Consider the following 19,363-nt stretch of genomic DNA (forward strand, 5'->3'; position numbering starts at 1 on the left):
TTACACAACTGACAAAGAAAGGGGTGCCCTTCGCATGGTCATCTGATGCTCAGGCTGCTTTTGTTAAGTTAAAGAATCTTTTCACTTCTGCACCAGTATTGGTACATCCCAAACCTTAGCTACCTTTTGTAGTGAAAGTGGATGCTTCTTACTCTGCCGTGGGCGCTATCCTTTCTCAACGAAGCTGTGAAAAGATGCAGCTTCATCCTTGTGCTTACTTTTCTCGTTTAATGTCTTCAGCCGAGAGGAATTACGACATCAGGAATAAAGAGTTACTGCCAATTAAGGAAGCCTTTTCCAAATGGAAGCATCTGCTGGAAGGTACTAAGCATTCTGTGACTGTTCTCACTGATCACAAAAATCTATAATTCATTTGTTCTGCCAAAAGATTGTCTTCTAGACAAGTACGTTGGTCGCTGTTCTTTTCTAAATTTAATTTTATTATCTCGTATCGACCTGGGTCAAGAAATGGTAAGACTGATGCCTTATCACGGATGATGTTGGGGCCTTTCTAGGAAAATAACTCTGAACGCACAATCCTGCCTCAAAAGAACTTCCTAGGGGGCCACAAGTTCAAAGGCATTCTTGAGTCTCCTCAAAGAAGGGTACGAGAATGACTCACTCTTCAATAATCCTCCTACGGACATAAACCTTGAGTATAAGAATGGCTTTTGGATTCAAACACATCGCCTCTATGTACCTGCTCGGGTTGAAGTCCTCCGGTTGAGTCATGACTCAAAACTTGCTGGACATTTTAGAGTTTCTAAAACAAAGGACATTTTATCACGTTCCTTTTGGTGGCCTTGGTACAGGAAAGATGTTAAAAGGTATGTAGCCTCGTGCCTGACCTGTGCACGAAATAAGACACCCCGAGCTTCTCCTTTTGGGATTGCTCCAACCACTCCCTATCCCATAAAGACCATGGGGTTCAATTTCTTTGGACTTTGTGGTTGATTTAACCCCTCAAAAGGAATAACCATTATCTTGGTAGTCGTTGACCGCCTCATCACGATGGCTCACTTCATACCGGTTAAGGGGGTACCCTCTTCTGAACAAACTGCAGAGTTGATGGTTCGAGGAGTCTTCAGACTACATGGAATTCGTGAAGACGTTGTGTCAGATCGAGGAGTAAAGTTTACTTCAGAGTTTTGGAAAAGCATTTGCTCAGCTTTAGGAGTAGCAATCAACATGTCTTCTGCTTTTTTTTAATCCTCAGTCTAATGGTCAGACAGAGAGGACCAATCAAACTTTAGAGCAGTACCTTCAATGTTTTGTTAGTTATCTTCAGGATGACTGGGTAGACTATCTTCCTACGGCAGAGTTTTCTTATAACAATTCTAGACATGGCTCAACCTCTCAAAGCCCATTTTTCTTAAACAATGGGTATCATCCAGTTTTTACTCCTGATCTCCCTATCTCAACTCCAATTCCTGCTGTAGCCAACAGATTAACTATGCTGCAAGAGATTCGGGAGAAATTGATTGAGACTTTGTGGGTGTAATGTTCTGGTACCTTTGGGTACCCTAATTACTCTTTCATAAGTGTATGCGCCCCACCATTCTCTTTTGGTAAGGTGCGCATACACCTTTAAGACTGATGCTGTCATCACTGAGCGCCGGACTGGATGGCTATTTAGATCGCCGGCTCTCACTCACATGTGTTCGTTCAAACTGCTTTGTGCCTTGATGCTAACCTGTCTTGAAGCTCTCATGCTTGCAAGCATACCTCGCTGTCGGAACCACGCTGTGCTGATCCCTGTATCCCGCTACCGGATCATCCGCTCTTGCCGAACCTCTCCTCTGCTACATTGCTATTAGTGATAAGTACCCCACAGGGGAAACCTCTATAACCTTCATACTAAAGCTTACACTATCTAGCTCTGCATACTAAGGACTATTACTACATCTGCATTATCTAAGATTGCTAGCTCTTGAGCCTACTACCACCTGTTCTTGCACTGGGTTGATCTCTCTTGTATGTCCACCTGCTACTCTGTCATCTGCTACCATACATGATTGCTAAACCTATCTGCATCCCATCTGCTACTATCTTACATTCAAGAACATTTCCTTTCAAGTGTCTGTCATCTACCATCTCTACCCAACCTGTCTCTTCAGCCTATCATCACTCTGTTACTATATACATAAGTCACTCTAGGAAACATCTTATTGAGTGTGTGTATTTACTTGCTGAATTGAGATCATCCACACATGATGAGTCATTGGGAGTTGGGATTGGTGTCTCAGCGTTTCTCTACATGACTACTGAAGTGGAATATTTCTGCAGCTGAAAATCCACATCATACATAAAACGCAGGAGCGTTACAGATTGAACGAACACCAAATGGATTCAGCAGAAATAACCACTCAGATGACACAATTAAAACAGCAAGTAACTGCGTTAATACACGCACTTGCTGAATTAAAAGAAGACAATCAGGCTCTGTCGCAGCAGGTAATTAGACTGACACAACTTACCACTGCTCAGTCCCCTGAACCCAAAATAAATCCTCCTTTGGTATTTACAGGCGATCGCAAAAAATTTCGCGAATTTAAAAACGCATGTGAGTTACTTTTCTTGCTAAAACCCCGTACCTACCTTACTGATCACATTAAGGTTTGTACTATTATTTCTTACCTAACAGGCGATCCTCGGGCCTGGGCAGACTCTCTTTTCGAGAAAAGCGACCAGCTTCTCAACTCCTATGCCTTGTTCCTAGCAGAACTCACTAGCCTATCTGATGATCCCAATAGGCAGAGTACTGCCAATCTTCAATTAAGATCCTTGAAACAAGGTAGGAGACCTGTAGAAGACTTTGTCGCAGAATTCAAGAGATGGACCCTTGATTCAAAATGGAATGATGCATCTCTGAAAACCCAATTTAGGCTTGGCCTATCAGAGGCCTTTAAAGACGAGCTTGCCCGAGCGGATCTGCCAAAAACCCTGGATGCATTGATACAACTCAGTATCACCATAGATAGAAGACTACGAGAAAGAAAGGCTGAGAAAATGGGAATGCCATTATCCAGTTCTTCTCGGATTTCGGCCGTTGACCCCGTTCCTATGGAGGTAGGAACCATACGCCCACCTCTATCAACTATGGAAAGAGCCAAAAGACGATCTGGTAATCTCTGCTTGTACTGTGCATCCCCGGATCACAAGATAAACGTCTGTCCCCTAGTCTACAAAAAGAAGGGTGAGTGTTCACATGTCCTCCTAGGGGGATTGACAACTTCAATCACTAACCCTTACCTTTCTGTTTGCTTAACATTACAGTGGGACCAGAACAGGATTACTACTAAGGCCATGATTGACACAGGATCTTGTGGAAATTATATTGACATACGTTTTGCTGCTTTAAATAAAGTTCCTATTATTTCTAAACTTAAACCTGTCTCAGTGAGTCTTATTAACGGTGTTCCTTTATCCTCTGGTCTGATCACTGATCAGACACAGGCACTCCTAGTCACTACTAACGGGTCTCATATGGAGACCACTACCTTCGATCTAATACCTTCACCCCACTTTCCCATTGTGTTGGGACTTCCCTGGTTGCACACACATCAACCAACCATAGATTGGAAGGAACGGACCCTGGCCTTACTCTCTTGCTATTGCGAGGGTACGTGTAACCTCCCGTCTTTCGGGAAGATCCTGTCTGTGGTGACAGATGAGATTGCACCACTATGTTATCAGGATCTCTCTGAGGTTTTTCTTGAGAAGAATGCTCAAGCACTACCTCCCCATCGAGACTATGATTGTAGCATTGATCTACTCCCAAATAGCAAATTGTCGTTCGGTCATGTTTATCCTCTTTCACAGGATGAACTTTCCCATCTCAAAGACTATTTGGATGAGAATTTGAAGAAAGGTTTTATTAGACCTTCCACTTCTTCCACAGCAGCAGGACTCTTTTTTGTCCGCAATAAGGACTCAAGTCTCAGGCCTATCATCGACTATAGGCAATTGAATGCTATTACAATAAAAGATCGCTATCCTCTACCGCTTATCCCTGAGCTCATTGAGCAGGTGCATGGAGCTACCTATTTTTCAAAATTGGACCTGAAAGGAGCATACAATCTCATTCGAATCCGTGATGGACACGAGTGGAAGACTTCATTCAGAACCAGATACGGATTGTTCGAATATCTTGTAATGCCATTCGGGCTATGCAACGCCCCTGCAGTTTTTCAACGATTTATAAACGATATTTTCAGAGACTTACTAGATGTCTGTGTTGTGGTATATCTGGACGATATACTTATATATTCACGATCCCTGTCTGAACACATAAGACATGTAAGACTAGTATTATCGAGATTGCTTGCACACAACCTTTATGTGAAACTGAAAAAATGCTTGTTTCATAAAGAAGAGGTACTGTTTCTAGGCTACATCATATCCAAAACAGGAATCGAGATGGACATGAGTAAGATATCCTGCATTCAGGATTGGCCTACACCAACCACACGCAAGGCGCTACAGCGATTCCTTGGATTTTCGAATTTCTACAGGAAGTTCATCAGAAACTTCTCTGCCATTGTGAGACCCCTCACACAGCTCACTAGCATTAAAAAACCATTCAAATGGTCAGATGAAGCAAATAAAGCTTTTCACCTGTTAAAGACAAGGTTTACTTCTGCTCCCATATTACGCCATCCAGACCCATCCCTCCAATACATTCTGGAAGTAGATGCGTCAAACATGGCAGTAGGAGCAATACTCTCCCAACGACCAACTCACACTTCACCACTTCATCCAATCGCCTTTTTTTCTAAATCCCTAAGCAGTCCAGAGATAAATTACCCCGTGGGTGAAAAGGAACTGCTTGCTATAAAATTGGCTCTGGAGAATTGGCGACATCTACTCGAAGGCACCCAATTACCAATACTTATATACACGGACCATAAAAATCTCCAATATCTTCAGACTAACAAAACTCTCTCTCACCGACAGGTACGATGGTCACTATTCTTTCTAAGGTTTAACTTCCTAGTGACCTACACACCTGCAGATAAGAACAAAAAGGCGGATGCACTATCACGACTAACTGAAGAAAACTACTTCGAAATCCCTTCCGTTCCTATAATACCTCACAAACGCATTATTGGAGTCGTCCGTTCCTTGAAGGAAGAGGTTTTGCATGGTATAAGTTTGGATTCACCCCCACCACAACTAAATACTGATGCAGAAGGCTTCCTCTACTACAACGACAAACTTTACATACCACCTACCATACGCACCAAGATCTTGGAATTATCGCATGATGTGCCTATCAGGACATATGGGTATGACAAAGACTCTTAATCTGATTACCAGGCAATTCTGGTGGCCTGACATGAAAACATCTATACAGAAATTCGTCTCTTCATGCAATGTCTGTGCCAGGTCCAAAATTGACACTACGAGACCATCCGGTCTACTATGCAGTCTACCAATACCCCAAACTCCATGGGAAGTTGTGTCCTTGGACTTTATAGTGGAATTGCCTCCTTCCAAAGGATTTAATACCATCTTAGTGTCAGTGGACCATCTGACAAAAATGGCACATTTCATTGCTATTCGCAGACTACCTTCGTCCAAACAAACGGCAGAACTCCTGATAAAACATGTCTTTAAGTTACATGGTATCCCAAAAACTCTTCTGTCTGACCGTGGATCACAATTTATTTCCAAGTTCTGGCAAGAACTATGTCACATACTACGGATCGAGCGGAAGCTCACTTCTCCTTACCATCCGCAGACCAACGGACAGACTGAAAGAGTCAACCAATGCATCGAGCAATATTTACGTTGTTACACTTCTTACCAACAGGATGATTGGGTGGATCTTCTCCCTCTGGCAGAATTTGCCTACAACAACGCAACCCACAGTACGACCAAGCAGAGTCCGTTCTACTTGAACTATGGGTTTCATCCCTCTATTCTTCCACCACGCATCCTTCCTTCAAATAACCCAGTAGCCTCAGACTATCTTACCCAAATAAAGGATTCTCTGGGTTTGCTTAATACTAGTCAACAAAAAAAGTACTATGATCTTCGCAGAAGACCTTCTCCTCAGTACGCTATCGGGGACCTCGTTTGGCTCTCAACAAAAAATTTAAGACTGAAAATCCCTAGCAAAAAACTTGGACCTCTGTTCTTGGGACCTTTCCCAATCAAGAAACTTATTGGAAAAGCTGCAGTACAGCTTACATTGCCAATAGACCTCAAAATACATCCCATTTTCCATGTGTCGCTACTGAAGCCCCATGTTCCTGACCAAGGAATAAGGCCTACTATCCCACCTCCTCCTCCTGTACAAGTTGAAGGTGGAGAAGAATATGAGATAAAAGAGATTCTGGATTCTCGTATCCACAGAGGAAGACTTCAGTACTTGGTTCGATGGAAGAATTATGGGCCCCAAGACGACACCTGGCTAAACACCTCTGACATACATGCCTCTAGATTAATCCGCAATTTTCATGCGAAGTACCCAGACAAACCAGCTCCAGAGGCCTTCAGGAGCCGGCCTTAAGGGGGGGGGGTACTGTAATGTTCTGGTACCTTTGGGTACCCTAATTACTCTTTCATAAGTGTATGCGCCCCACCATTCTCTTTTGGTAAGGTGGGCATACACCTTTAAGACTGATGCTGTCATCACTGAGCGCCGGACTGGATGGCTATTTAGATCGCCGGCTCTCACTCACATGTGTTCGTTCAAACTGCTTTGTGCCTTGATGCTAACTTGTCTTGAAGCTCTCATGCTTGCAAGCATACCTCGCTGTCGGAACCACGCTGCGCTGATCCCTGTATCCCGCTACCGGATCATCCGCTCTTGCCGAACCTCTCCTCTGCTACATTGCTATTAGTGATAAGTACCCCACAGGGGAAACCTCTATAACCTTCATACTAAAGCTTACACTATCTAGCTCTGCATACTAAGGACTATTACTACATCTGCATTATCTAAGATTGCTAGCTCTTGAGCCTACTACCACCTGTTCTTGCACTGGGTTGATCTCTCTTGTATGTCCACCTGCTACTCTGTCATCTGCTACCATACATGATTGCTAAACATATCTGCATCCCATCTGCTACTATCTTACATTCAAGAACATTTCCTTTCAAGTGTCTGTCATCTACCATCTCTACCCAACCTGTCTCTTCAGCCTATCATCACTGTGTTACTATATACATAAGTCACTCTAGGAAACATCTTATTGAGTGTGTGTATTTACTTGCTGAATTGAGATCATCCACACATGATGAGTCATTGGGAGTTGGGATTGGTGTCTCAGCGTTTCTCTACACGACTACTGAAGTGGAATATTTCTGCAGCTGAAAATCCACATCATACATAAAACGCAGGAGCGTTACAGAGGGAGGCTCAGGAATGTTACAAGAAGGCTGCTGATAGACATCACAGATCACTTCCTACCTTCCAGGTGGGTGACAAAGTTTGGTTAACAACCAAGAATTTGAAGGTCCATGTTCCATCTGCAAAGTTGGGAAAAAAGTATGTGGGACCTTTCCAGTTTTCTGCTCAGGTCAACCCAGTCACTTTCTGTTTAAAATTCCTGACAGTATGAAAATTCACCCAGTTTTTCCCAAATCGCTACTCAAACCATTTAAGGAAAATCCTTTATCTGGAAGAATTCTTTCACCTCCTCCACCTGTTGACGTACAGGTTGAAGAAGAATGTGTGGTGGAGAGAATTCTTTAGGAGCAAATTACAGTATCTGGTTCAGTGGGAAGGATATGGTCCAGAAGAAAATTCTTGGGAGCCTGAAGAAAATGTTCATGCCCCTAGATTGACAAGGGAATTCCACCAGAGGTTTCCTCTTAAACCCAGTCCTAAGATGTCCAGTGGACATCCTGGGAGGAGGGGAGTACTGTCAGGACCTGGACTTGAACCTGAGACTTCCACTGTGTCTGGCAATGACTCTACTTACTGAGCCACCTGGAATGCTGGACAGTTCCCTGGACAAATCCTTGAATGATCCTGCCATGAATCTTAGTTGCCTTGAACCTTGAACCCTTTGCTCCTCCCATGAACTTCCTGTTTTAGCCATGTCTCTGCACTTCATGGTTGCCAGAATATTGTGCCTTCACCAGCCAATATCACGCTTGTCAAAAGAAACACAGAGGCGCCTCTAAATGCAGACTGTAAACAATTTAATGTAGAATGACAGGTGATTAAAAACTCACATCTATCATGAATATATGGAGCCTGAGATTGGGGGGTGAAGAGTCCCTCTGTTACGTCCTGGACAGTGGGGCTTCTGTGTTTTCAGCAGATGTAACAAGCCGTTTTTCTACCAACATCCTCCGTAGATGTATAAGCCGGCTTCTGGTGAGAGAGGATGGAAACAAGGGCTGGACCGCAACCCTGCGCCAGTGATGTCATAAACTTGCGACGCGTTTCGATACATGCGCCGTACGGCTATGGCCTAATAGCGCACTCCTTTGTCAAGCTAGAATGGGACTGAACTGAAGGCCCTATATATATATATATATATATATATATACACATAAAACCAGACTCCACCTAGTGGCTAATCATGTATATACACATATTGCCTTCATCTGATTAATAAGGGAGTATGTTTGAATAGGAAATTACAATTAAACCTAAAAGTTATTCTCTCAATATAAAACGTTTCTATATAAAACTCATACTCAGTAATTGGTATGTGTACATATACATAAAAATTATGCTCAATAAAATGAGTGATAAAATAAATCATTCAATACTATAAGATGTCAATATAAGAGTAAAATGAAAAGGATAGGAAAGGACTAAAATTAAATGAGAATAAGGAATTGTTGTAACAAAGGCAAGCCCATTATTGGCTCCCCTCGACTCTGTCTTTTCCCCTTGGTGGGAATGTACCAGTGTAATAAGCCCCTTTGAAAAACATGTGCCTTTGTTGCACATGGCAAGAAACAGTTCACCACCAAGGGTAAAACCATCCAATTGGGAGAATTTTACAACTGTTCCTCTGATCATGTTGTATATTGTATCACGTGTCTATGCAAACTCTTGTATGTTGGCAGAACCATACGGCCACTAAGACAGCGTTTTGGAGAACACAGAAGATCAATAGAGAGTGGAAAAGATAAGGAAAAACATAGTATCCCATGTCACTTCCAGAAATATCACCAACAATTACCTTCAGGACTAGAAGTGTGGGTTATTGAACAAATGCCAAAACATCTTTCTGAGGCAGAAAGGTTCTTTAAATTATATGAAAAGGAGACATTTTGGATCTATTCTTTAGATTCTCTTTCACCAGAAGGCCTTAATGAAGAACTAGAAGTCTCCACTATCCTATAATAGGCCTCTTTTTTAGGGTGCCACCAATTTCCTCGTCCCTCCCCCCAATGGGGATCACACACATACTATTACCATCACTCGGCTGCATTATTTAATTCATTTTTTTCTAAATTGTATTTCTTCATATATTTATATATATTTATTCCATATTCATTTATTTCCATTTTTATCTGTATTTTTATTTTTTATTTGATCCATCTAGACAAGTATATACATAAGTGCATATGATCATCTGTGCCTTAATTCTAATCATGCCTTGATAAGTAGATCACACACACACATATACAACAATTCCTTATTCTCATTTCATTTTAGTCCTTTCCTATCCTTTTCGTTTTACTCTTATGTTGACATCTTATAGTATTGAATGATTTATTTTATCACTTATTTTATTGAGCATCATTTTTATGTATATGTACACATACAAATTACTGAGTATGAGTTTTATATAGAAACTTTTTATATTGAGAGAATAACTTTTAGGTTTAATTGTAATTGTAATTTCCTATTCAAACATTCTCCCTTATAAATCAGATGAAGGCAATATGTGTATATACATGATTAGCCACTAGGTGGCGTCTGTTTTTATGTATATATACATATATATATATATATATATATATATGGCCTTCAGTTCAGTCCCACTCTAGCTTGACAAAGGAGTGCGCTATTAGGCCATAGCCGTACGGCGCATGCTCCTAAACGCACCACAAGTTTATGACGTCACTGATGCAGGGTTGCGGTCCATGGTGCGGTCCAGCCCTCGTTTTTATCCTCTCTCACCGGAAGCTGGCTTATACATCTACGGAGAAAGTAGGAGGAAAAACGGCTTGTTACATCTGCTGGAAACACCAAAGCCCCACTGTCCAGGACGTCACAGAGGGAGTCTTCACCCCCCAAATCTCAGACTCCATATATTCATGAGAGATGTGAGTTTTTAACCACCTGTTATTCTACATTAAATTGTTTACAGTCTGCATTTAGAGGCGCCTCTGTGTTTCTTTTTTCTTGCATATCTGGGAAAATTGCTTCAGTCATTCCCCCCACTTGCTGATGGCTGCCTAAAGACTTGTGGACTCATCCTCTTATGGTGCCCCAAATACCACTGGACACTGTAAGTTCAACTAAGGACTTGATATTGACCATGAACTAGCGCTGATCCATCTATTTTTGTAAAATCTCCCTTGTCTCTCCTGCTGCCGTCCGTATCTTCGCTATCATCCATTATTTGGCGAAATTTGGCTCGTTCCTCGACTTCGCTTCTGCTTAATCCCAACCTGCAACTACTCATTACCGACCTTCGCTATTCCTTGACTACACTTCTGCTTGATCTCTACCTGCTATAACTGCTATTGGAACCTGGCTTGCTCACCTCCTGGTGGGGCAATCCTGAGGACCGGGACCTGCTGCTAACATGCAGCAAAATCCATCTCCACAATCAGGAGCTCTGGTGAACACCGGTTAATACTTAGATTCCCCACCTCAGGTGAGCCTGCGTCATCTGCCTGGGTGACTTGCCTGTGTTCCTATCCTGTGGGTTCTTGTGTAAGCTTTCAATGCTATAGCTACTGGTCTTCGAGCCCGACCCCTGATCATGACACCAGCGTTGTCGGAATGAGGCCCTTGTCCCCATCAACATGGGGACAAGGTGTTTTTGGGGTGGGGGGTAGAGCCTTCCTTGCCTCAAAGCACCCACACCCCCATGTTGAGGGCATGTGGCCTGGTATGGTTCAGGAGGGAGGGGGGTGCTAGCTCATCCCCTCCCCTTTCCTGACTGTGTGCTTGGATAAGGGTCTGGTATGGATTTTGGGGGGAACCCTACACCTTTTTTTTTTTTTAATTTTGGCATGGGGTTCACCTTAAAATCCATACCAGACCCAAAAGGCCTGGTATGGACTGGGGGGGGGGGGCTACGCCATTTTTTTTTTATCTGTATTGCCAGCAGCCGGCAATACATTACAGCCAGGAGCAAGTTTTAATGAAATTTTTTCCTTTAGAAATATCAGTATTGCTATTACAGATGCGCCACTTTGCAGGCTCATTAATGGGACCCCCCAGGCACGATATTTAACCACTTCCCGCCCGCCCTATAGGCGATTGATGGCGGGAAGGTGGTTGTATTATCCTGACACGCCGTCATATGATGGCGTGTAGGATAATGCGCGGGGGCGCACAGAGCAGCGATCGGTGCTGTGGTGTGTCACTCTGACACACCGCATCTCTGATCTTGGTAAAGAGCCTACTGACATAGGCTCTTTAACATGTGACCAGCTGTGTCCAATCACAGCTGGTCACATAGTACACAGGAAGAGCCATTGATCGGCTTTCCTCAGTTCATGCCTGACAGGCACGAGTAGACAGGGGGGGGGTCTGTGCTGGTAATCAGAGCATTGATTACCAGTGCAAACCCTTGGGGGTGCCACTAGAGCCACCAGGGATGCCCACCCATGACCCCAGGGATGCTCACTATGGCCACCAGGGATGGCAATCAGGGCTCAGGGAGCCTGCCAGTGCCCTCCCCATCAGTGCTGCCCGGCAGTGCCATCCCCATCAGTGCTGCCCACCAGTGCCAATCATTGTCATCTATCAGTGCCGCCCACCCGTGCCCATTATTGCCCACCAGTGCTGCCTATTAGTGCCACCCATCAGTGCCAGCTATCAGTGCCCATCAGTGCCGCATATCAGTGCTATCTATCAGTGTCACATATGAGTGCCCATCAGTGCTGCATATCAGTGCCGCCTATCAGTGCTGCATATTAGTGCCACCCCATCAGTGCCACTCCATCAGTGCCTCCTCATCAGTGCCTGTCAGTGCGCCTCATCAGTGCTCATCAGTGCAGGAAAAACGTATCTATTTACAAAAAGTTATAACATAAACAAAAAACCTTTTTTTTTCAAACTTTTCTGTATTTTTTTATTTGTGTAGCAAAAAATAAAAAACCTTGGGGTGATTAAATACCACCAAGAAAAAGCTCTATTTGTGGGGAAAAAATGTCATAAATTTGGTTTAGGTACAGTGTTGCATGACCATGCAATTGTCATTCAAAATGCAACAGTGCTAAAAGCTGAAAATTGGCCTGGCGGGGAAGGGGGAAAAGTACCCTGTATTGAAGTGGTTAAAGGAATTTTTCAATTTCTCCTTTAATACCGATTGTTTTTAAAAACTTTTTTGCATTGATACATGTCCCCCAGGGCAGTACCCAGGTCCCAATACACTTTTTATGGCAAAAACTTGCATATAAGCCTTTAAAATGAGGACTTTTGATTTTTCATGTTCGTGTCCAATAGACTTTAATAGAGTTTGCATGTTCACTAGAACTTTTCCTCTGTTCAAGATGTTCTGTTGCGAACCAAACAGGGGGGTGTTTCCTTACCTGCCAGGCTGCGTGATCCCTACTAGGAGTTTGCTATTTTTATCTCCGAATTCAAAGATGCGCTGTGAATGGTGGAGTAATTTATTTTTGTTTTTTCCACCAATATATAATATATATATACATATATATATATATATATATATATATAATCCACCAATTAATAATATATAATTCCAATTGGTGGGCATAATCTCTCCAAATCCAAAGATTAGAGAAGGATGGGTTTCTAATATATTCCACTTCAGCTTCTCTATTGACCTGTTCACATTCTCTAACCTTCCATGCTCTGTCAGATCTAAGTTTATTTATATTTCTTGAGATATCCCCAATAATGGTAGCCTTAAAGGCATCCCCAGGTAACACCCAGTGGGACTTCCTCATTGTTTTCAGACCAGAAATTAACAATGGAGGCAGCAGCCAGTCTTTCAAAACATTCCTATTTTAACCATAATGGGCTTAGTCTCCAAAGAGAATATCTGCTTGACCGGCCCAAGGCCATAGTTAGTAACAGAGGGGAATGGTCCGAAATAGCCCTTGGGAGATACTGAACCTCCACCACCCGGGGCAAAACATCTCTGGACAAACAACACGTATCTAAACAGGAGAGAGTAGTGTAGGTGGAGGAAAAACAGGAATATGTTCAGGTATCTGGGTGTTTCCATCTTCAGGCCTTCAACTAAGTTATAATGTGTCATACATGTCTCTAAAGGGGTGTTACACATAAATGCAGCGTTTCGTCTATCTATGTCAGGAGGAAGCAATGTGTTCAAGTTCCCTGCCAAAATAATTGGTCCCTCTGCCACTTGGAGCACCCTTGCCCCCAGCACCTTCCACACAGCCACCATGAAAGGTGGTGAAATATAAACTGCTACAACAGTATGGGGCAAGTTATCAATTATTAGAACCACCACTAGGAACCTACCATACGGGTCCGTGACAATAGTTTTAGGGGTACACAATAGGGACTAGGTCACCAAAACAGAAACCCCTCTAGCATAATTAGAGTACATGGAGTGAAAGGCATGACTTATAAATACCCATTACACTAATGTAACTTAACAGTGGCTAAGGCAGCTCTGTAAAACATCTTTTCTGCATCAGGTAGGTAATTAGTGAAACCAATGATCCCCATAGCTAATGTCCAACTGACCAGAGGGGCAATTTCCCCCCTACTTAGCTCCAATGTAAGAGGCATTTTTTTTTTAACTGACGAACAAGGTATGGGAACTTTTTTCTCCAATTGATTACAAATGTAATGGGAGTTCTTTCTGCTAATGTAGGGTGGCACTACACTACTGCCAATGTAAGAGCTCTTTTCTTCAATAAACACCAATTAAAGAGGTCAGCTCTCCAATGGGTGCCAATGTAAGGGGGCACTACACTGACCACTGATGTCAAGGGGTCATTTACAATTGTACTGTGGCTAATTTACAGTATAATAACTAATAGAGAGGCCTGTCCTTTCACACTGAGCTTTTATTAGGAGGGAGGAGGTGTCCACTGACTATAAATGAAAAAGGATGAAAAGAGGAGTGTGTAGGCCACCAAATAAATAGATAGCAGTATAAATGCCAATTCCCATCGATGGTTAGAGATCTTAATATCAGAAAAAAAGCCACAGGCCACAGAGGTTTTACTAGAAAAGCAGATGAAATTCATGAATATGAATATGTCCCAACATCCTCTCATTTCAAGGCAGGCTTGAAAATACACTGTGTAAGCACTGCTGTGGATTACATACTCATGACTATGCTACTCTGAAGGATGTACTGTACATTACATACTCCTGACCACTGAGCTTCAGTGTTGCAGAGAGGGTCTCCTCTCTGAGAATATGGTGTGGAAAAGTCACATTAAGAAAAAACTAATTTATGATTTTTTTTTTCTATGTGACTCTTTCACACCATATTCTCAGAAAGGAGACCCTCTGTCCTGAGAGAGAGAGAGTCGCTTTGTATATATTTTTTGATGCTGCCTGCATACTCCATTTATATTTGGTGCAGCAACCTGACATTTTCCAATTAGATTGCAAACAAGGCTGCTCTATCTGTGAAACAATTGTTGTAAGCTCTGCATCATAACTCAAGGTAAATCTTGAATATATTTCATATAGGAAAAAAAATAAAAATAAATATATATATATATATGATTGGAGTGCTGACCAGTATTCGGTGTCTGGAGGAGATTGGGTGGTCTCACTGACTGTTATGTTTGGCGCATATACAGATCCTATCTGGTAAGTGTTCCCACATACGGGTGCACACAGCGGTGTGGTAGAGGTCTTTCTGGTTTCCTGCAAGAATTCACCATCTTGAGACTCTGGATACATTTGAGACTTTATGCATGAACTTTCCCTGACATATATGATATAAGTTCATACATTGTGGACTTTAGCGCTGCTAGTGTGTGAAGCAGTTTGAGCCAGTGGTTCTGATAGCCTTATTCATACACCTTTTTGGATATATATATATATATATATATATATATATATAGGGGGTCAGCCTGTCAGTGCTCAGACCATACGTTGCACACTGCATAAAATTGGTCTGCATGGCTGTCGTCCCAGAAGGAAGCCTCTTCTAAAGATGGTTGCACAAGAAACCCATCAAGTTTGCTGAAGATAAGCAGACTAAGGACATGGATAACTGGAACCATGTCCTGTGGTCTGATGAGACCAAGATAAACTTATTTGGTTCAGATGGTATCAAGTGTGTGGCGGCAACTAGGTGAGGAGTACAAAGACAAGTGTGTCTTGCCTACAGTTAAGCATGGTGGTGGGAGTGTCATGGTCTAGGGCTGCATGAGTGCTGCTAGCACTGATGAGCTACAGTTCATTGAGGGAACCATGCCAACATGTACTGTGACATACTGAAGCAGAACATGATCTCCTCCCTTCGGAGACTGGTTCACAGGGCAGTATTCCAACATGATAATGATCCCAAACACACCTCCAAGACAAACACTGCCTTGCTAAAGAAGATGAGGGTAAAGGTGAAGGATTGGCCAAGCATGTTTTCAGACCTAAACCATATTGAGCATCTGTGGTGCATCCTCAAACGGAAGGTTGAGGAGCACAAGGTCTCTAACATCCACCAGCTCTGTGATGTCGTCATGGAGTAGAGGAAGACTCCAGTGGCAACCTGTGAAGCTCTGTTGAACTCCATGCCCAAGAGGGTTAAGGAAGTGCTGGAAGATAATGGTGGCCACACAAAATATTGACACTTTGGGCCCAATTTGGACATTTTGACTTAGGGCACTTTTGTTGCCTGCGGTTTAGACAATAATGGCTGTGTGTTGAGTTATTTTGAGGGGACAGCAAATTTACACTGTTATACAAGCTGTACACTCACTAATTTACATTGTAGCAAAGTGTCATTTCTTCAGTGTTGTCACATGAAAAGATATAATAAAATATTTACAAAAATGTGAGGGGTGTACTCACTTTTGTGAGATACTGTGTACAGATAGATATATAATTTTTACTGTATATTCTTACCGTTTCCTTACATCCAGATAATTATGTATAATTCATCCTAGATACTTGGCTTCCTCCTGCACCCTCCTAGCATCACTCGCTTGGTGGGGTGTAAGCCATAGGTGGATCTCTTGCTGCCTGTCACGAACTTCCGGGAGACAGTTTTACATTATTTAATTCTGATTTTGCTCTGGTTTATGTTGAAAAAATCCTCTTACTTTTCAAGGTTATGATCTTGAGTAACTGATCTATGATATAATGCTATGATTTACTTGCAAACTATAGATGCGTTCTAACATCATGTTTTTAATTCAGATGTCCTCTTCCCACTGAGGAATTTTGATCATTGTAATTGAAACGGGTTGGGGTCCTTGTTTGGACAGGTGAATTACCTATTGGAAATTCCTTTAAAAAACATGTCACCAGCCATTCCATTTGTTTATAGGACATCAATTTTTTGTAGTTGGGGCACACCAGAGCTCATAATGTAACTCTGTATGTGGGTTTGATATTTAATGTTTATACTGATAAAAATCTTTTATATTACAATTATTTGTCCATTTATTTATTTTTTTGCTGCCTAAAAGCCCTTGGGAGTAACTTTTTGGTATTTGTAGTTAATTGTTAGAGCATTGCCAGTTGAAAATGTTGATACTGCAGCCATAACCCCAGTATAACCACTTGCAGTCAATCACGTACATATACATGATTTGGCAGCAAGTGGTAAACTTCGTTGGACTAAAATCACCTTATCATTGTCATACCTCCAATACCATTGGATTTTCTGTCAGTTTCCACCAACTCTTGTATTTTTCCCTTGGGTTTTGCAATACAGTACCTCTATTTTAGGTGCCTGAAAATTATCCTTTACCCTGCTCTTATTAGCTACACCTGTGCAGGCACTGCAACATACATCTCCCAGGAGACCTTATAAGGAATAAGAGTTAGGGTCATATTTAGAGCCCTTTGCATAGATGCCGTATATTACCCTTAAAGTGGTTCTAAAGCCTTAAGGTTTTTCACATTGCACAAAGCAGGTAAGTATAGGCATGTTTTTTTGTTATTTTAGATGTAACCCAGGGTTTATTATGGCTTTAAGAGAAATATTGTTGGGCATCAACGTTCCCCACTATAGCCAAACGACACCATTTGCTCACCCTAACCCAATATTGTTTTAGGATACCTAAGGCTGTCAGTCAGAAATTTAGCCCAGCCATTGGTGTTTTCATGAAGAAGATGAAGAAGATGTTAGGGTAACTGGCGCTGCCAAATGCTAAATAAAAATGTAAAAGTGTGTCTCATAGATCTAGGTATTTTAAAATGTTCCGAAAAAGTTATTACTGTGGGTGGTGGTCCCTATAATATAACTAATGGTCTTGATGGTAAGTCACAATAAATATTTAAAGATGTCAATAAATTAATAATAAAAAATTAATAATAAAAAATTAATAATAAAAAATTAACCCTTCATCAATAAATGTCACAAATAAATACTTAATAGCAATACACTAATAAGGTAACCCAATCAATAAAAGCAGTTGAGTATCTCAAAAATTCAAAAAGTGGTGACTCTTAAAACAATTAGTGTGAACACTAGGTGGCAGTGTTGATCAAAATTAAGTAGAGATATCTGAGTGACTAGAAAGTGCCAGGTGCTATAATTAAGTCAAAAATCTGAGTGAAGTGCAAAAAAATGGGTATCTAAGCAAAATCAAATAAATATAGAAACAAGCCAAGTAGTATAAAAATGCATAAGATGTGCCAAGTGGATGATAAAAAACAAATAAATAGGTGAATTTCTGGTGGTTAAATAAATATGAATATAAATAATGATAAATTAGTCCATATTAAAAGTGAGAAAAAGTCCAAAGCAAAATATATGCTCGATATAAAAGTCCAAAAACGTGCAATATGGTGATAGGACGTGCCAAAGAAAATCGCATGGATAGAGGGGGTGTCTCCTGGTGTGGATCAGGATGTGGGTGCTGGGTGAGGGAATTCCGTGCTCCCCTTCCTAAAAAGCCCGCACTCACCAGAGAGCGGCACCCCTACAGGGGTAACCAGCGTTGGATAATTGGGGTAAAAACCCGGATGAACCTCGGTAAGCCTCTCCCTTCCTGGTGGGACCAGTGGTATTTCCTCCCTCAAATGGTGGTTAATGGGGATGAGCGATGTGCAAATAGGGTAATGAGCAGCGCTCCAGCAAGGATGATGTCCGGGATAATATGGGTAAAGAAACACTCATATAGTGAAGTACCGTAATGTATGTTCATTTATTAAGCAGATAAAATCAAGTACTCACATTTAAAAACCGGATAAAGCTTCTGTAAGAAAGTAGGGACCGCGAACCCCTCGTATAGCGGTATATCCGGACGCCGTGCGCCTCAACGGCCGGATGTGCGTCTCAAGGTGCGGAACTGACGTGCCTACGCTCTACGCGTTTCGTCATAAGACTGACGTCATCAGGAGCAGCGTGAGGCTACGTGAGTCCCGCTAGTATAAATCCTAAAACGTTGCCCGGCAACCGGAACAAGCGCCCAATCAGAAAAAGTATACTAGCGCGTCATCAGTTGGTGGGCAGATATGGTTAATGCAAAACTGCATAGAACTTGAAGCTCCACCCGATTTGGATTTTTCAACCAATGGGTTTTTTTAAAAAGAGCCATAATCAGCAGTTGCTATGTAAAAGAGGAAAACCTGTTTATTTATTTAACGATAATTTACAGAGGAATATGTCGGGACCGTCCGAATTAGTGGTTGAGTATTAAGTGATAAATATAAGGATTTAAGCTAAAGGAACCATTAAAAAATAAAATAAAAATATATAATCGGGAAGATAAAAACTTATTCATATGTATTTTGACTCTAATTAAAACCTATGATACAAATGATAAATATTAAAGAAAAAGTAGTATAATTTATATATATATGTTGTAAGACTAAGTATACGGTAAAAGTGGGTATATAAAAAAGGAATGAATTGTAAAATTGATATAATATTGTGGCTTAAAATATTATAATATGATTATGATATAATTTAATTAGTATGGTGGTGGCACTAATGACAAGGGGAATATTACAACTATTCTAATTCTCTAAAGACAAATTAAGTAAGTGTATATAATATTATGATACAGTATATAAGCGGGAATAAATATGTTAAATGTTTGTTATAAAAGGGATGATATATGCCTC

Source organism: Pelophylax lessonae, assembly GCF_965119305.1.
Source record: "Pelophylax lessonae genome assembly, chromosome: 5".
NCBI classification, from domain to species: domain Eukaryota; kingdom Metazoa; phylum Chordata; class Amphibia; order Anura; family Ranidae; genus Pelophylax; species Pelophylax lessonae.